This window comes from Saimiri boliviensis, chromosome 10 (genome assembly GCF_048565385.1).
Source record: "Saimiri boliviensis isolate mSaiBol1 chromosome 10, mSaiBol1.pri, whole genome shotgun sequence".
NCBI classification, from domain to species: Eukaryota; Metazoa; Chordata; class Mammalia; order Primates; family Cebidae; genus Saimiri; species Saimiri boliviensis.
In genome coordinates, this window is record NC_133458.1 from 16755569 (window position 1) to 16770050 (window position 14482).

The 14482-nt window shown below is 38.6% G+C and overlaps 1 protein-coding gene and 1 non-coding gene across 10 annotated transcripts in view; one reads left to right on the forward strand and one right to left on the reverse strand.

Moving 5' to 3' along the window:
* BRAF (B-Raf proto-oncogene, serine/threonine kinase) overlaps positions 1-14482 on the forward strand; it is a 207442-nt gene that overhangs the window by 34904 nt on the left and 158056 nt on the right. The gene's annotated exons all lie outside the window — the stretch shown is intronic.
* On the reverse strand, positions 6628-6734 carry LOC120365432 (U6 spliceosomal RNA). The gene has a single exon (XR_005580374.1). It is a non-coding gene; the product is annotated as a U6 spliceosomal RNA (small nuclear RNA).

Here is a 14482-nt window from a genome sequence, read left to right on the forward strand (position 1 = left end):
ACTGAACTCATCAACTTTCACTCATCCTTCAGAATTTAGTTCTGGTTATCTTTTCCAGAAGCTTTCTCTAAGTACTTTTGTTTCCCCCTCTACTCCACACCCTATCATCTTCTCTGCTTGGTACTCTCATAGTATTTTAGGTACATCTTGATTATTTGAAGTAACCACTTTGTAGTATAGGTGTCTCTAATACCTCTACTGTACTATGAGCTCAAATCTTTGAAGGCAAAGACACTTTGTATCCTTAGTTCATGATAGATAATCAGTCTTTTTAAAAAATGCATGTTACATGAATACATTAATAAATAAGTTATACTTTTAATTTAAATCAGAATTGTGATATACCTCTTAAAAAACTTGCTTAGGCTGCATTAATAATCTTGGGCAATTGTGGGAAATAATCTCATTTTACTCTCATAATAGATAATTAAAATACGTGTCCTTTCATTCAGGTATGGGTGACAGATGTTAGAGTAGTGTTTTATTTTGGTTTTGACCTTGGCTGCACATCAGAAGTGCCTGGAGAACTTCAAAAAGTACAGATACCTGGGTCTTTTACCCAGAGAGGTTCTGGTTTTTGAGGGTGAGGCCTTGGCATCTGGATTTGATTTTTAACCTGAGGTTAAGATGGAAAACTCATTTAGTGAGACAGTGATATGTAGAATTTTGGGAAGTCAGTACACTTAAGAGTGAGAAGTTACTAAATCATTGAAGAACAGTGAAAGGAGTAGGGATTTTTAGCTTAGAAAAAAAAATCTAGATGGAGTATGTGAGTTCTCTGAGGGCTACAAGAATGTGTCAGTCTTGCTTATCCTCAACTCAGCATGAGCCTGAGCACATAGTAGGGATTTGGTAAATATGTATTGGCTAACAGAAGAATATCTATCATTAGGTGTTTGAAAGATAGTCGTTGTGGAACTACAGAGATTATCCCCAAAAAAGTTGTATAGTAATAATGTACCACTTAATTTTATGATTAAATATAATGAACTGGATATCTAATTCATTTGTTATTTCTGTTTATTATTTAATTTGTGCCAGGCACTGAGGATTCCATTTGATTCTCTGGTCAAATCTATGAAGTTTGTATCACTCAAATAATAGGGATGTATCAACAAACTGACACTTGGGGGTTAAGTAATTTGCCTAAGGTTACAAAGCTAAGTGACAGAGCTGGAATTCTTATTTTAAAGTGTGTACTCTTATTCACTATGCCTTACCATAAATCTTCACCCAACCCTAAGAGTTAGATACTATAATTCCCATTTTGTAGTGGAAGTAGATTTAGAAAGGTTATGCAGCTTGCCTAAGGGCACACTGCTTGAGTAGAAGATTTGGGACTTGGACTCAGACATTGTGACTCTAGAGTCCATGCCATTAACTTCCATGCTATTGGAGCCCCCTTGCTTCCTATCAAATAATGTACAACCATCTGTTTTCTTGAGATTACTAACCACAGTTGACAGCTTGTGTTGCTCTCCTTACACCTTTCGACTGATGGTTTGAATTTGGATATTGTCTTGAATCTGCTTAGTACCCTGGACTGTGGTAGCCCTAGAAAATAAAACATTGCATTGCCAGGTTCTTTTTCTTCATTTCTTTTTTCTTTTGGTTTGGATTTTAAATCTGAATTTTAATAAACTCTCTTGTATTAATACACTGATATCTGTTAGCTTCAGTATTTGAGTTAGTAGTCTCCAGCCTTAAAAATTTTGTGCTCTATCATAAAAAAAGTGAGCTATTACCCCAGTACATATCTGTTTTATGTATGCTATATGTGTGCCACTGAAGAAAATGGTAATACTTTATAAAATATGAACTTGTTAACATGAATTTTAAAAAAGCTAAGCTAAAAATGAAATTATGAAGTTTTTTTTGGCCTTCGCTAATAGTTCAAATTACAACATACCATTAGGCTAAGGTTGATCGTTATAATAATGTGTACAAATTCATATTTTAAGTAATTTGGATAATTTTTTAAACAGCCAGTTTCTTGTCAGGGATTATTAGGCTAGGGTTTCTCAACTGGTGCTATTGATGTTTCTGAAGTGGATAATTCTTGCTGGGCGGGGTGGGGGGCATCATATGCATTGTAGGATGTTTAGCAGCTTCCCTGGCCTCTACTCACAAGATGACAGTATTACCCCCCCCCTCCCCCGTAGAAACATCAAAAATGCTGTGAGGCATTACCAAATGTCTTAAGAGGCAAAATTACTTCTGGTTAAGAACCACTAGATTAGATCATTGTTTTTATCCTGTATTATGGATGACAAACAGCTTGTGCTAGAGTAAGGAAAGTGTTAATTTTGATTTTTTTTTTCCTCTAGCAGCAATAATGTTTTCTTCAGTATGAAGTTTGAGATCTGTTTGTAGGAATTCTTTTATTCACTTGTTCATTCTATAAGGTTTAGTTAAAACTCGGTAACATTGGGAGGCCGAGGCGGGTGGATCACGAGGTCAAGAGATCAAGACCGTCCTGGTCAACATGGTGAAACCCCGTCTCTACTAAAAATACAAAAAATTAGCTGGGCATGGTGGCGCGTGCCTGTAATCCCAGCTACTCAGGAGGCTGAGACAGGAGAATTGCCTGAACCCAGGAGGCGGAGGTTGCAGTGAGCCGAGATCACGCCATTGCACTCCAGCCTGGGCAACAAGAGCGAAACTCCACCTCAAAAAAAAAAAAAAAACTCGGTAACATAATCCAATCCATACATTTACTTAAATCAGTATATGTGAGTCATAGTATGTCACAGTAAGACAAATGAAAGAGGAGAGTGCCACTGTCAAGTGTTCTGCTGTATGAAATGCCCAGTCTTCAGCAGACCTCTTGACTATCTGTATCACATCTCTGATACTAACCATAGGTTAGGGTACCTATGTAAATATTAAATACTGAAGCCAGGCACGGTGGCTCACACCTGTGATCCCAGCACTTTGGGAGGCCAAGATGGGGAGGATAACTTGAGCCTGGGAGTTCGAGACTAGCCTAGGCAACGTAGCAAGACTCCCGTCTCTACGAAAAACTTAAAAAATTAGACAAGCATGGTGGCATGCACCTGTAGTCCCTGCTACCTGGGAGGCCAAGGTGGGAGAATTGCTTGAGCCCAAAAGTTTGAGCCTGCAGAGAGCTGTAATCACACCACTGCACTCCAGCCTGGGCACAGAGTGAAACCCTGGATTTCAAAAAATAAATAAATATCAAATGCTGACTTTTTCTAATTTTCTAGATGAACACATTAACTAAGTAATGTAGCCTACCTATATGCCCAACAAAGAGTCTTCCTACAGGTCCTCGGGTGTATGTGCATACCTATTTGGAAACCACTCATTTGGCCATCACATTGTAACTTATTGTTCAGTTTGTGTCATTGCAGCCATAGTACTCAAAAAGGAAAAGTAATTTTAGCTCGCTGAACTGACCTCTACCTAACCAACTCATCAGGTTAACTGGTGTTCTCCATTGATGTGAATTATATTTAAAGGAAGATTGTTGGTCCTATATCAAAGATTAGAGAATGAATGTTCATTTTACAGTTTTAAGTATTTAAAATGTTCAAGGCCTGTGTTTACCGTTCCTCATGATTCCCTGACCTTTTCAGTTAATTAGCCACTGGACATAATTACATTGACTATAGGGGCTTCTTTTGCACCATACCAGTGTTGGAATTGTGATGACTTACTTGTGGAGTTGGAACTACAATTTCTCTCAGCAGCCTACTTATTTGGTTGTCAAACTTGTAGCCGAATTATAATACAAAGTTTTCAAACTTTCTGTTTTGGAATGGTAATTTACTCTCAAAACTGTTGCTTCCTGCTTGCTACCTTACAGGTTTGTTGTGAGAGTATTCCTTAACAGTAGTTCAGACTCTCATTACTTGTCTATAATTGTAGCATAGTTTTAATGGGATTCCCTGCCTCCAGTACCTCTCTGGCTTGTTGGTTAACATAAACATTATCGCCAGATTAGACATCCTAAAATGTAATGTCTAATCAGATCAAAAGCCATTTATAACAATAAAAACTACATTAAAAAATTACTGTGTCCTAGGTTTAGATGTGGTCTCTGCAATCAGTTGTTCACTTAACAAATTATTTAAAAAATACATGCATACACACACATGAATTCTGAATTGTGATATTTGTCCAAAATAAAAAATACGGGGTGATGGGAGAGCTTCATGAGCATCAAATTTAGATTGGGAGGATGGTGATGAGGAAAGGCTCTTTTGAAAAAGTGAGATTTAAACTATCTGAAGAAGCTGTGCTTAGTTTAGAAAGGTGCTGGGCAAAGAGTATTCCAGGAAGAAGGAATAGCATCTATGAAGGCTTTGCTCTGCTGCTGAAATTGTGGTTGAGTTTATTGAGTATGGCTAGAGTGAGTAGTGCTTGATGAGGCAGGAGGTAGGCTAGGATGAGATCATTTCAGATCTTGCACTCTATACCAAGAAGTTTAGGTTTTATTCTGAGTGACTGGGGAGATATTAAAGGGTTTAAGCAAGGGGAGTGTTGTGAATCAGTTACATGTTTTACAGATTCCACTCTGACTACAGAATGGATGAGAACAGAATAGGAGTTAGGTCAAAAGAAGTGGGGAAACCAGTTAGGATGCCTTTGTATGTAGTAGTAGGTCAGAGAGAAAGGATGATAATTTTGACTAGAGTCATGACAGTAAACAAGGTGACACATGAAATGATTATGTCATAAACTATTACCATTACCCTGTGAAGGAAGTATGAGCAGAATAAAATTTAGAATAAACTTATCCAAGCCCATCTAATAAATGGTAGTGTAAGGAACTGAAACAATGGGTGTTTCAGGACATTTGATCCTTGCCTCTAAAACAAAATCCAAACTCTGTTGCAGATTTTTCAGTCTCCTCTTACTATCTTTATCTCCTCCTAAACTCCTACTCACCTATGTTATAAGCATACCAAACTATTGGCAGTAAGTATCATGAACATATCCTCTACCTCGATGCCACTGATGATTATTTACTATGGCTGAAATACTCTTGCTCCCACATACACTTAACAAAATCCTACTCATTGTTTAGGATCCAGATCAAATATGAATGAAACCTTTCAAATTTGCCTCCAGATTGATATTGCACATTTATCTTCTTTTAACTATAGTAGTTTATATTACTATCACATTATAGTATATTATGCAATAAATGTTTATGTAATTGATTATGTGCCAGGTACTATGTGTAGACAATATGGACATATCTAGGTATAAAAATAGACACAGTTGCTACATATGTGGAATCTACATTGTAACACAGACTTTGAACAAAATCTGGGCACAAATATGTAACTAAATATTAGTAAGAGGTATGAAGGAATAGTAAAGGGTGCCTCCAGGTTTCTGAAACCATATTATGGCCCTTGAGGTCAAAATTATTTTTATAATCCTACTAAGATATTATTTGCCTTTTCATTCTCATTCTTATGAGTATATAGTAGTGATAGGATGTATGGTATTGCAACAGATTAAATACAGAAGGCAGTAGAATCCAGATGTCTTTTATTAAGGCAGACATTAAAGAAATTGGCCAAAAAAAAATTTTTTTTTTTTTTAAAGCCACTTTGGGGCTGCGTGCAGTGTCTCACACCTGTAATCCTAGCACTTTGGGTGTCCGAGGTGGGCAGATCACTTGAGGTCGGAGTTCAAGACCAGCCTGGCCAACATGGTGAAACCCCATCTCTACCAAAAATCCAAATATTAGCTGGGCATAGTGGTACACACCTGTAATCCCTCCCTGTAATCAGGAGGCTGAGAGGCAGGAGAATTGCTTGAACCTAGGAGGCAGAGGTTAAAGTGAACTCCAGCCTGCATGACAAGAGCAAGACTGTCTCTCAGTCAGTCAGTCAGTCCCACTTTGCCTTCTCATTTTTCGTTGTTTTGGAAAATGTGGTTGTTTTTTGGTTTTTTTTCATTTGAAAATAGATCACTTTTGTTAATGAGTTTTTTGTTATTTTAAAATGAGTTTTAAACATTTCTTGGTTATAATTTTTAATGTGGTAAATACTGATAGCGATAGACTATGTAGATAAAAGCTTTCTGGGGTCCTCCATACTTTTTAAGTGTATGAAGGGGCCAAGTGTGGTGGCTAACACCTGTAATCCCAACACTCTGGGAGACCAGTGCAGGAAGAGTCAACATAGCAAGACCCTATCTCTACAAAAAAATTTAAAAATTAGCCAGGCGTGATGGTGTGTGCTTGTAGGCTTAGTTACTTTGGAGGCTGAGGTGAGAGGATCACTTGAGCCCAGGAGTTTGAGATTGTGTGAGCTGTGGTCACGCACTGCATTCCTGCCTGGGCTAGAATGAGACCCTATCTCCAAAAAAAAAAAAAAAAAAGATGTGTGTGCACACGAGCATGTGCACTGAGAGAGAGAAAGAGAGAGATCCTGAAACCAAAATGTTTGACAACCCTGTAATGGGGATCTGATTTAAACTGGGGGCTTCTGGAAAAGTAAAAGATAATCTCATGCCTCTGTTAAATTCTTATCTTCTTCTAAAAATTAGGAGTGTGGTTTTCTCTGAATTTCCAAAACCTACAATTCTTTTTATAAAATGAGTGTGTTGGTCAAATCTAAATTTATTTAAATTTTTTTAATTTTAAAAAATATGGAGTGCTTCATGAATTTGCATGTCATCCTTATGCAGAGGCCATGCTAATCTTCTCTGTACTATTCTGATTTTAGTGTATGTGCTGCCAAAGCAAGCACCAAATTTTGTTATCAAAGTCTACTGTAGATGGCCATTCTTTCTTGGATTTTTAGTTTCATTGAAACCTTTGTTGGAAATACCACCTTACTTCTGATTACTGTAGGGAAATAGATCTAGATTCAATAAAGGATTGAATCAAAGGAATTTAATTCAAATTCCTCTTGGTATGAAGCTGGGATGATTACTTAACCTGCTAAACCTTACCGTTATTCATCTGTAACATGGAATACATATTTTACCGTGGTGTAATGATTTAATGAATGAATGTTTGTGACCTGATTAATAACAGAGATAATCTATAAAATGATAATTCTTTTATATACATAGCACATACGTATTGGGGTTAGTTTCAGTTAGTGAGCAGAGAGGTCTGTGGATAAATCAGGGTATAATCATCATCATTTAAGGACATATTCACCATTCAAACAGTTTTTCAGAAGGGAGAAAGCCAGAATGATCTATTGTATGATTATTCATCTTTAGAAAAAGAAACAGAAAATATGGGCTTAGAATATTTTAAAGAAGTAGCTCTATGTTGCAATGTAGGTGTTTTAAGGATGGGGTAGAGTTTTATGTGTCTGGTACAGGAACAGTGCCTCACATTTTACTAAATGTTTGAATAATATTAATTAACTAGAGATTCTTAAAAACACATTTTTAGAAGCCTTGAAAAAGATGTATACTAGAAATTAAAGGCCAAGCCCAAGAAAGCTTACATCGCAAACTGGAAAAATAAAGGTACCATAGAAGAAAAAGAAAATTGCCCTATGGGGAGAAGATGTGGAGTCATTTGGTGTGACTAAATGGGATCCAGTAAGATAAGACATGGTAGAGCATCTTCAGAATGATTCCATGTTCCAGGGTTAAAATGTTAACTATATTAAAGGTAGTAAACCAGTGAAAGAATTTTTAAGATCCTAGTGCAGAATGTTTGACAAGAGATAAGATCAGCTGACTGCTGTGGTATTCATAGCAGAAAGCCATAGGAAAATTATCCTTTTTGATATTCTTTCTTGAAGAAGATAGGTCCTTTTTTTTTTTTTTTTTTTTTTTTTTTTTGAGGTGAAGTTTCCCTCTTGTTGTCCAGGCTGGAGAGCAATGGTGCAATCTCGGCTCACTGCAACCTCTGCCTCCCGGGTTCAAGTGATTCTCCTGCCTCAGCCTTAAGGCACCCCCACTGGCCTCCCAAAGTGCTGGAATTACAAGCATAAGCCACTGCACTTGGCCGAAGATAAGTCCTTTTTTTAAAGATAGATAGTTAAGGCTGGGTACTGTGGCTTATACCTGTAATCCCAGCACTTGGGAGACCAACACAGGTGGATCACCTAAAGTCAGAAGTTCAAGACCAGCCTGACCAATATGGTGAAACCCAATCTCTACTAAAAATACAAAAATTAGCTGGGCATGGTGTGGTGTGTGCCTGTAATCCCACCTACTCTGGAGGCTGAAACAGGAGAATTCCTTGAACCTGGGAAGCAGAGGTTGCAGTGAGCTGAGATCACAGCACTGCATTCCAGCCTGGGCAACACAGCAAGACCCCATCTCAAAAAAAATACTTTTAAAACGAAATAATAGTTACTTCTCATTGTGAGGAACTGAGTTGGCTAGAGCGACACATAGGTTTGGACCTATAACTTGCTTACATTTTAAATATTAGGTTGGTGCAAAAGTAATTGTGGTATTCGCTACACAATAGAAATGATTGTAGACATTTTTTTCTTTGTACAACAACTGTAAAGCATTGCAGAAATTATATGTAGAATTATAAGCATACTTTTATTGTGTTTCATTTTATTGTACTTCACAGATAATGTGTTTTGTTTGTTTGTTTTTACTAATTGAAGGTTGGTGGCAACCCTACATCAAGCAAATCTTTTGGCACCATTTTTCAACAGCATATGTTCATTTTGTGTCTCTGTGTCACATGTTAGTAAATCGTGCAATATTTCAAACTTTGTTTGGGTGTTCTATGGTGTTCTATGATCTTCCATGTTACTGTTGTAAAATTGTTTGGGGGTACCACAAACCACACCCATGTAAGGCAGTAACCTTCATCAGTAAATGTGTGTGTTCTCACTGCTCCACTGACTGGCTGTTCCCCCAACTCTTCTCCAGCCTCCCTATTCCTTGAGACACAGTAATATTGAAAGTAAGCCAATTAATAACCCTACAGTGGCCTCTAAGTATTCAGGTGAAACCAAGAGTCATATGTCTCTCTCTTGAAATCAAAAGCTGGAAATATTGAAGCTTAGTGAAGAAAGCACGTCAAAAGCTATGCCTTTTATGCCAAACAGCCAAATTGTGAATGCAAAGGCAGAGTATTTGAAGGAAATTATAAGTGCTATTCCAGTGAATACATGAATGATAAGAAAGCAAAACAGGCTGGGCGTGGTGGTCCATATCTGTAATCCCAGTGCTTTAAGAGGCCGAGGTGGGAGGATCACTTGAGGCTAGGAGTCCAAGATCAGCCTGGCCATCATAGCAAGACTTCGTCTCTATTAATTTAAAAAAAAGTGAGGCTGGGCACGGTGGTTCATGCCTGTAATCTCAGCACTCCGGGAGGCTAAGGCAGGCAGATCACCTGAGATCGGGAGTTCAAGATCAGCCTGACTAACATGGAGAAACCCTGTCTCTACTGAAAATACAAAATTAGCCGGGCGTGGCGGTGCATGCCTGTGATCTCAGCTACTCGGGAGACTGAGGCAGGGGAATCACTTGAACCCGGGAGGCAGAGGTTGTGGTGAGCTGAGATCGCACCATTGCACTCCAGTCCGGGTGATGAGTAAAACTGTGTCTCGAAAAAAAAAAAAAAAGACAAGCAAAACAACTTAATTGCTGATTTGGAGATTGTTTTAGTGATCTGGATAGAAGATGAAACCAGCCACAACATTCCCTTAAGTCAATGACTGGCTTCAAAGGACAGGCTGACTCTTGCTAGACGCTAATGCTGCTGCTGACTTTAAGTTGAAGTCAGTGCTCATTTATCATTCCAAAAATCCTAGGGCCTGTTGGAATTCTGCAAAATTTACTGTGTCTTGGCTCTGTAAATGGAACAATGATGCTTGGACGACAACACATTCTTTTACAGCATGGTTTACTGAATATTTTAAGCCCACTGTTGAGACCCACTGTTGAGACCCACTGTTGGAAGAAAAAAAGATTCGTTCCAACATATTACTACTCATTGACAGTGTACCCAGTCACCCAAGAGCTCTGATGATGTACAAGAAAGATTAATGTTCTCTTTTTTTTTTGTTTTGAGACAGGGTCTTACTCTGTTGCCCAGGGTGTTGTGCAGTGGTGTGATCGTAGCTGTCTGCAGCCTTGAACCCCTGAGCTCAAGCAATCCTGCCTCAGCCTCCTGAGTAGCTGGGACTACAGGCGCATACCACCATGTCCAGCTAATTTTTTTTTTTTTTTTTTTTTAAAGAGAAACAGGGTCTCACTATGTTTCCCAGGCTAGTCTCACAAACTCCTGGTCTCACGTGATCCTCTTGCCTCAGTAAAGTTTTCCTAACCACTAATACAGCATTCATTCTGCAGCCCATGGATAAATAATTTTGACTTTCAGTTCTTCTTACTAAAGTATCTTTCATTAGGCTATAGCTGCCGTAGATAGTTACTCCTGTGATAGATCTGAGCAACATTAATTGAAAATCTTCTGCAAATAATTCACCTTTCTAGATGCCATTAAAAATATTTGTGATTCATGAGAAGTCAAAATGGCACCATTAACAGGAGTTTGGAAGAAGTTGATTCTAATGCTCATGGATGACTTTGAGGGGTTCAGAACTTCAGTGGAGGAAGGGGCTGAATTGCTGTCAGACATAAAGGAAACTACAAGTGCTACTCCAGTGAATACACAAATGATAAGAAAGCAAAACAGGCCAATAGCAATGTCATGATAAAACTTGAACACATGAGAAGTTGCTTCTTACAGATGAGCGAAGAAAGTGGTTTTTTGAGATGGAGTCAACTCCTGCTGGAGATGCTATGAACACAGATAAAATGACAGCAAAAGATTTAGAATTTTATATACAATTAGTTGATGAAGCACTGACAGATTGCAGAGGACTGACTTCAGGTTTGAAAATAGTTCTACTGTGGTTCAAATGCTACTAGACCATACTGCCTGGTACAGAGAAATATTCTGTGAAAAGAAGTCAATCAGTGCAGCAAACTTCATGGTTGTCTTGTTTAAGAAATTGCTGGCCGGGCGCAGTAGCTCTCCCCTGTAATCCCAGCACTTTGGGTGGCCAAGGTGGGCGGATCACCTGAGGTTAGGAGATGGAGACCAGCCTGGCCAACATGGTGAAACCCCTGCTCTACTAAAAATACAAAAATTAGCCAGACGTGGTGGTAGTTGCCTGTAATCCCAGCTACTAGGGAGACTGAGGCAGGAGAGTTGCTTGAACCTGGGAGGCGGAGGCTGCATTGAGCCAAGATTGTGCCCCTGCACTCAAAGCCTGGGCAATAGAGTGAGACTCCATCTCAAAAAGAGAAATTGTGATAGCCACCCTAACTTTTAGCAAGTGCTGTCTTGATCAGGCAGCAGCCATCAACACTGAGACAAGACCCTCCACCAACACAAAGATGGTAACTCATTGAAGGCTCAGGTTAATTGTTAGTGGGTTTTGGCCAGGCCCAGTGGCTCATATCTGTAGTCCCAGCATTTTGGGAGGCTGAGGTTGGGTGGATCACCTGAGGTCAAGAGCTCGAGACCAGCCTGGCCAACATGGTGAAACCCCATCTCTACAAAAAATACAAAAATTAGCCAAGTGTGGTGGCACTTGCCCGTAATCACAGCTACTTGGGAGACTGAGGCAGGAGAATCACTTGAACTCAGGAGGCAGAGGCTGCAGTGAGCTGAGATCGTGCTATGACACTCCAGCCTGGGTGACAAAGTGAGACTCTGTCTCAAAAAGTAATTTTTAGTGGTTTTTAACAATATTTTAAAATTAAGATATGTATTTTTTAAAAGACATATACTATTGGACATTACTAGACTACATTATAGTCTACACTATTTTTTTGTTAATTTTTAAATTGTGGCCAGGCACAGTGGCTCACGCCTGTAATCCCAGCTCTTTGGGACGCCAGGGAGGGTGGATCACTTGAAGTCAGGAGTTTGAGACTAGCCTGACCAACATGGTAAAACTCCATCTCTACTAAAAATACAAAAAAATTATCTGGGTGCAGTGATGCATGCCTGTAATTCCAGCTACTCGGGAGGCTGAGGCAGGAGACTTGCTCTAACCCAGGAGGCAGAGGTTGCAGTGAGCCAAGATTATGCCACTGCGCTCCAGCCTGGGAGACAGAGCAGGCCTCCATCTCAAAGAAAAAAAAATGATACATAATGATTATACATATTTTTTGGGTACATCTGATATTTTGATATAGGTAAACAGTATATAATGATGAAATCAGGGTGATTGGGATACCCATCACTTGAAACATTTATCTTTGTGCTGGAAATGATACAGTTCCTCTAGCTATTTTGAAATATACAATATATTGTTAACTATAATTTCCCTACTATACTATCAAATACTAGAACTTACTCCTTCTATCCAGTTATATGCTTGTCCCCGTTAACCAACTTCCCTTTATCTCCTTCTCCCTCCATTCCTTCCCAGACTCTGGTAACTACTACTCTACTGTTTACCTCCATGATAACCTTTATGTATTCTGGATACTAGATCTAATAAAATTCCTGACTTGCAGCTATTTTCTTGCATTCTGTAATTTGCCTTTTTCTTTCTTTCTTTCTTTCTTTCTTTTTTTTTTTTTTTTTTTTTTTTTTTTGCTTTCTTGAGAATGTTCATTGCACAAAAGGTTTTAATTTTGTTAAGGTATGATTTGTCAGTTTTTTTTGTTGCTCATACTTTTGGTGTCATAGACGTAAGAATCCATTGCTAAATCCAAGGTCATTAAGATTTACCCTTTGTCAGATGGCTAGATTGCAAATTTTTTCTGATTCTTTTGGTTGCCAGTTCACTCTAATAAGTTCACTCTAATGATTGTTTCTTTTGCAGTGCAGAAACTCTTAACTTTAATTAGATCCCATTTGTCTATTTTGGCTTTTGTTGCCAATGCTTTTGGTGTTTTAGTCATGAAGTGCTTGCCTATGCCTATGTCCTGAATGGTATTGCATAGGTTTTCTTCTAGGGTTTTTACAGTGTTCGGTCTTATTTTTAAATATTTAATCCATCTGAAGTTGATTTTGGTGTAAGGTATAAGGAAGGGGTCCTGTTTCAGCTTTCTGCACATGGCTAGCCAGGTTTCCCAACACCATTTATTAAACAGGGAATCCTTTCCCCATTACTTGTTTCTGTCAGGTTTGTTGAAGATCAGGTGGTCATAGATGTGTGGCATTATTTCTGAGGCCTCTGTTCTGTTCCATTGGTCTATATCTCTGTTTTGGTAACAGTACCATGTGATTTTGATTACTGTAGCCTTGTAGTATAGTTTGAAGTCAGGTAGCATGATGCCTCCAGCTTTGTTCTTTTTGCTTAGGATTGTCTTGGCTGTATAGGCTCTCTTTTGGTTCCATATGAAGTTTAAAGTGGTTTTTTCCAGTTCTGTGAAGAAGGTCAATGGTAGCTTGATGGGGATAGCATTGAATCTATACATTACTTGGGGCAGTATGGTCATTTTCACAATATTGATTCTTCCTAACTATGAGCATGGAATGTTTTTCCATCTGTTTGTGTCCTCTTATTTCCTTGAGCAGTGGTTTATAGTTCTCCTTGAAGAGGTCCTTCACATCCGTTGTTAGTTGTATTCGTAGGTATTTTATTCTCTTTGTAGCAGTTGTAAGAGGGAGTTCACTCATGATTTGGCTCTCTGTTTGTCTGTTATTGGTGTATAGGAGTGCTTGTGATTTCTGCACATTGATTTTGTATCCAGAGACTTTGCTGAAGTTGCTTATCATCTTAAGGATATTTTGGGCTGAGACGATGGAGTCTTCTAAATGTACAGTCATATCATCTGCAAATAGAGACAATTTGACTTCCTCTTTTCCTAACTGAATACCCTTTATTTCTTTTTCTTGCCTGATTGCTCTGGCTAGAACTTCCAATACTATCCAGAATCTACCAAGAATTAAAGCAGATTTTCAAGAAAAAAAGAAACAAACCCATTCAAAAGTGGGCAAAGGATGTGAACAGACACTTTGCAAAAGAAGACATTTATGAGGCCAAAAAACATATTTTTAAAAATACTCATCACCACTGGTCATTAGAGAAATGCAAATCAAACCCAGATTGAGATGCCATCTCATGCCAGTTAGAATGGCGATCATTAAAAAATCTGGAGACAACAGATGCTAGAGAGGATGTGGAGAAACAGGAACACTTTTACACTGTTGGTGGGAGTATAAATTAGTTCAACCATCGTGGAAGACTGACGATTCCTCAAGGATCTAGAAATAGAAATTCCATTTGACCCAGCAATCCCATTACTGGGTATATACCCAAAGGATTATAAATCATTTCGTTACAAAGACACATGGACACGTATGTTCATTGTGGCACTATTTACAATAGCAAAGACCTGGAACCATCCCAAATGTTCATCAATGATAGACTGGACAAAGAAAATGTGGCACATACACACCATGGAATACTATGCAGCCATAAAAAAGGATGAGTTCATGTCCTTTGTAGGGACATGGATGAATCTGGAAACCATCATTCTCAACAAACTGACACAAGAACAGATAGCCAAACACCACATGTTCTCACTC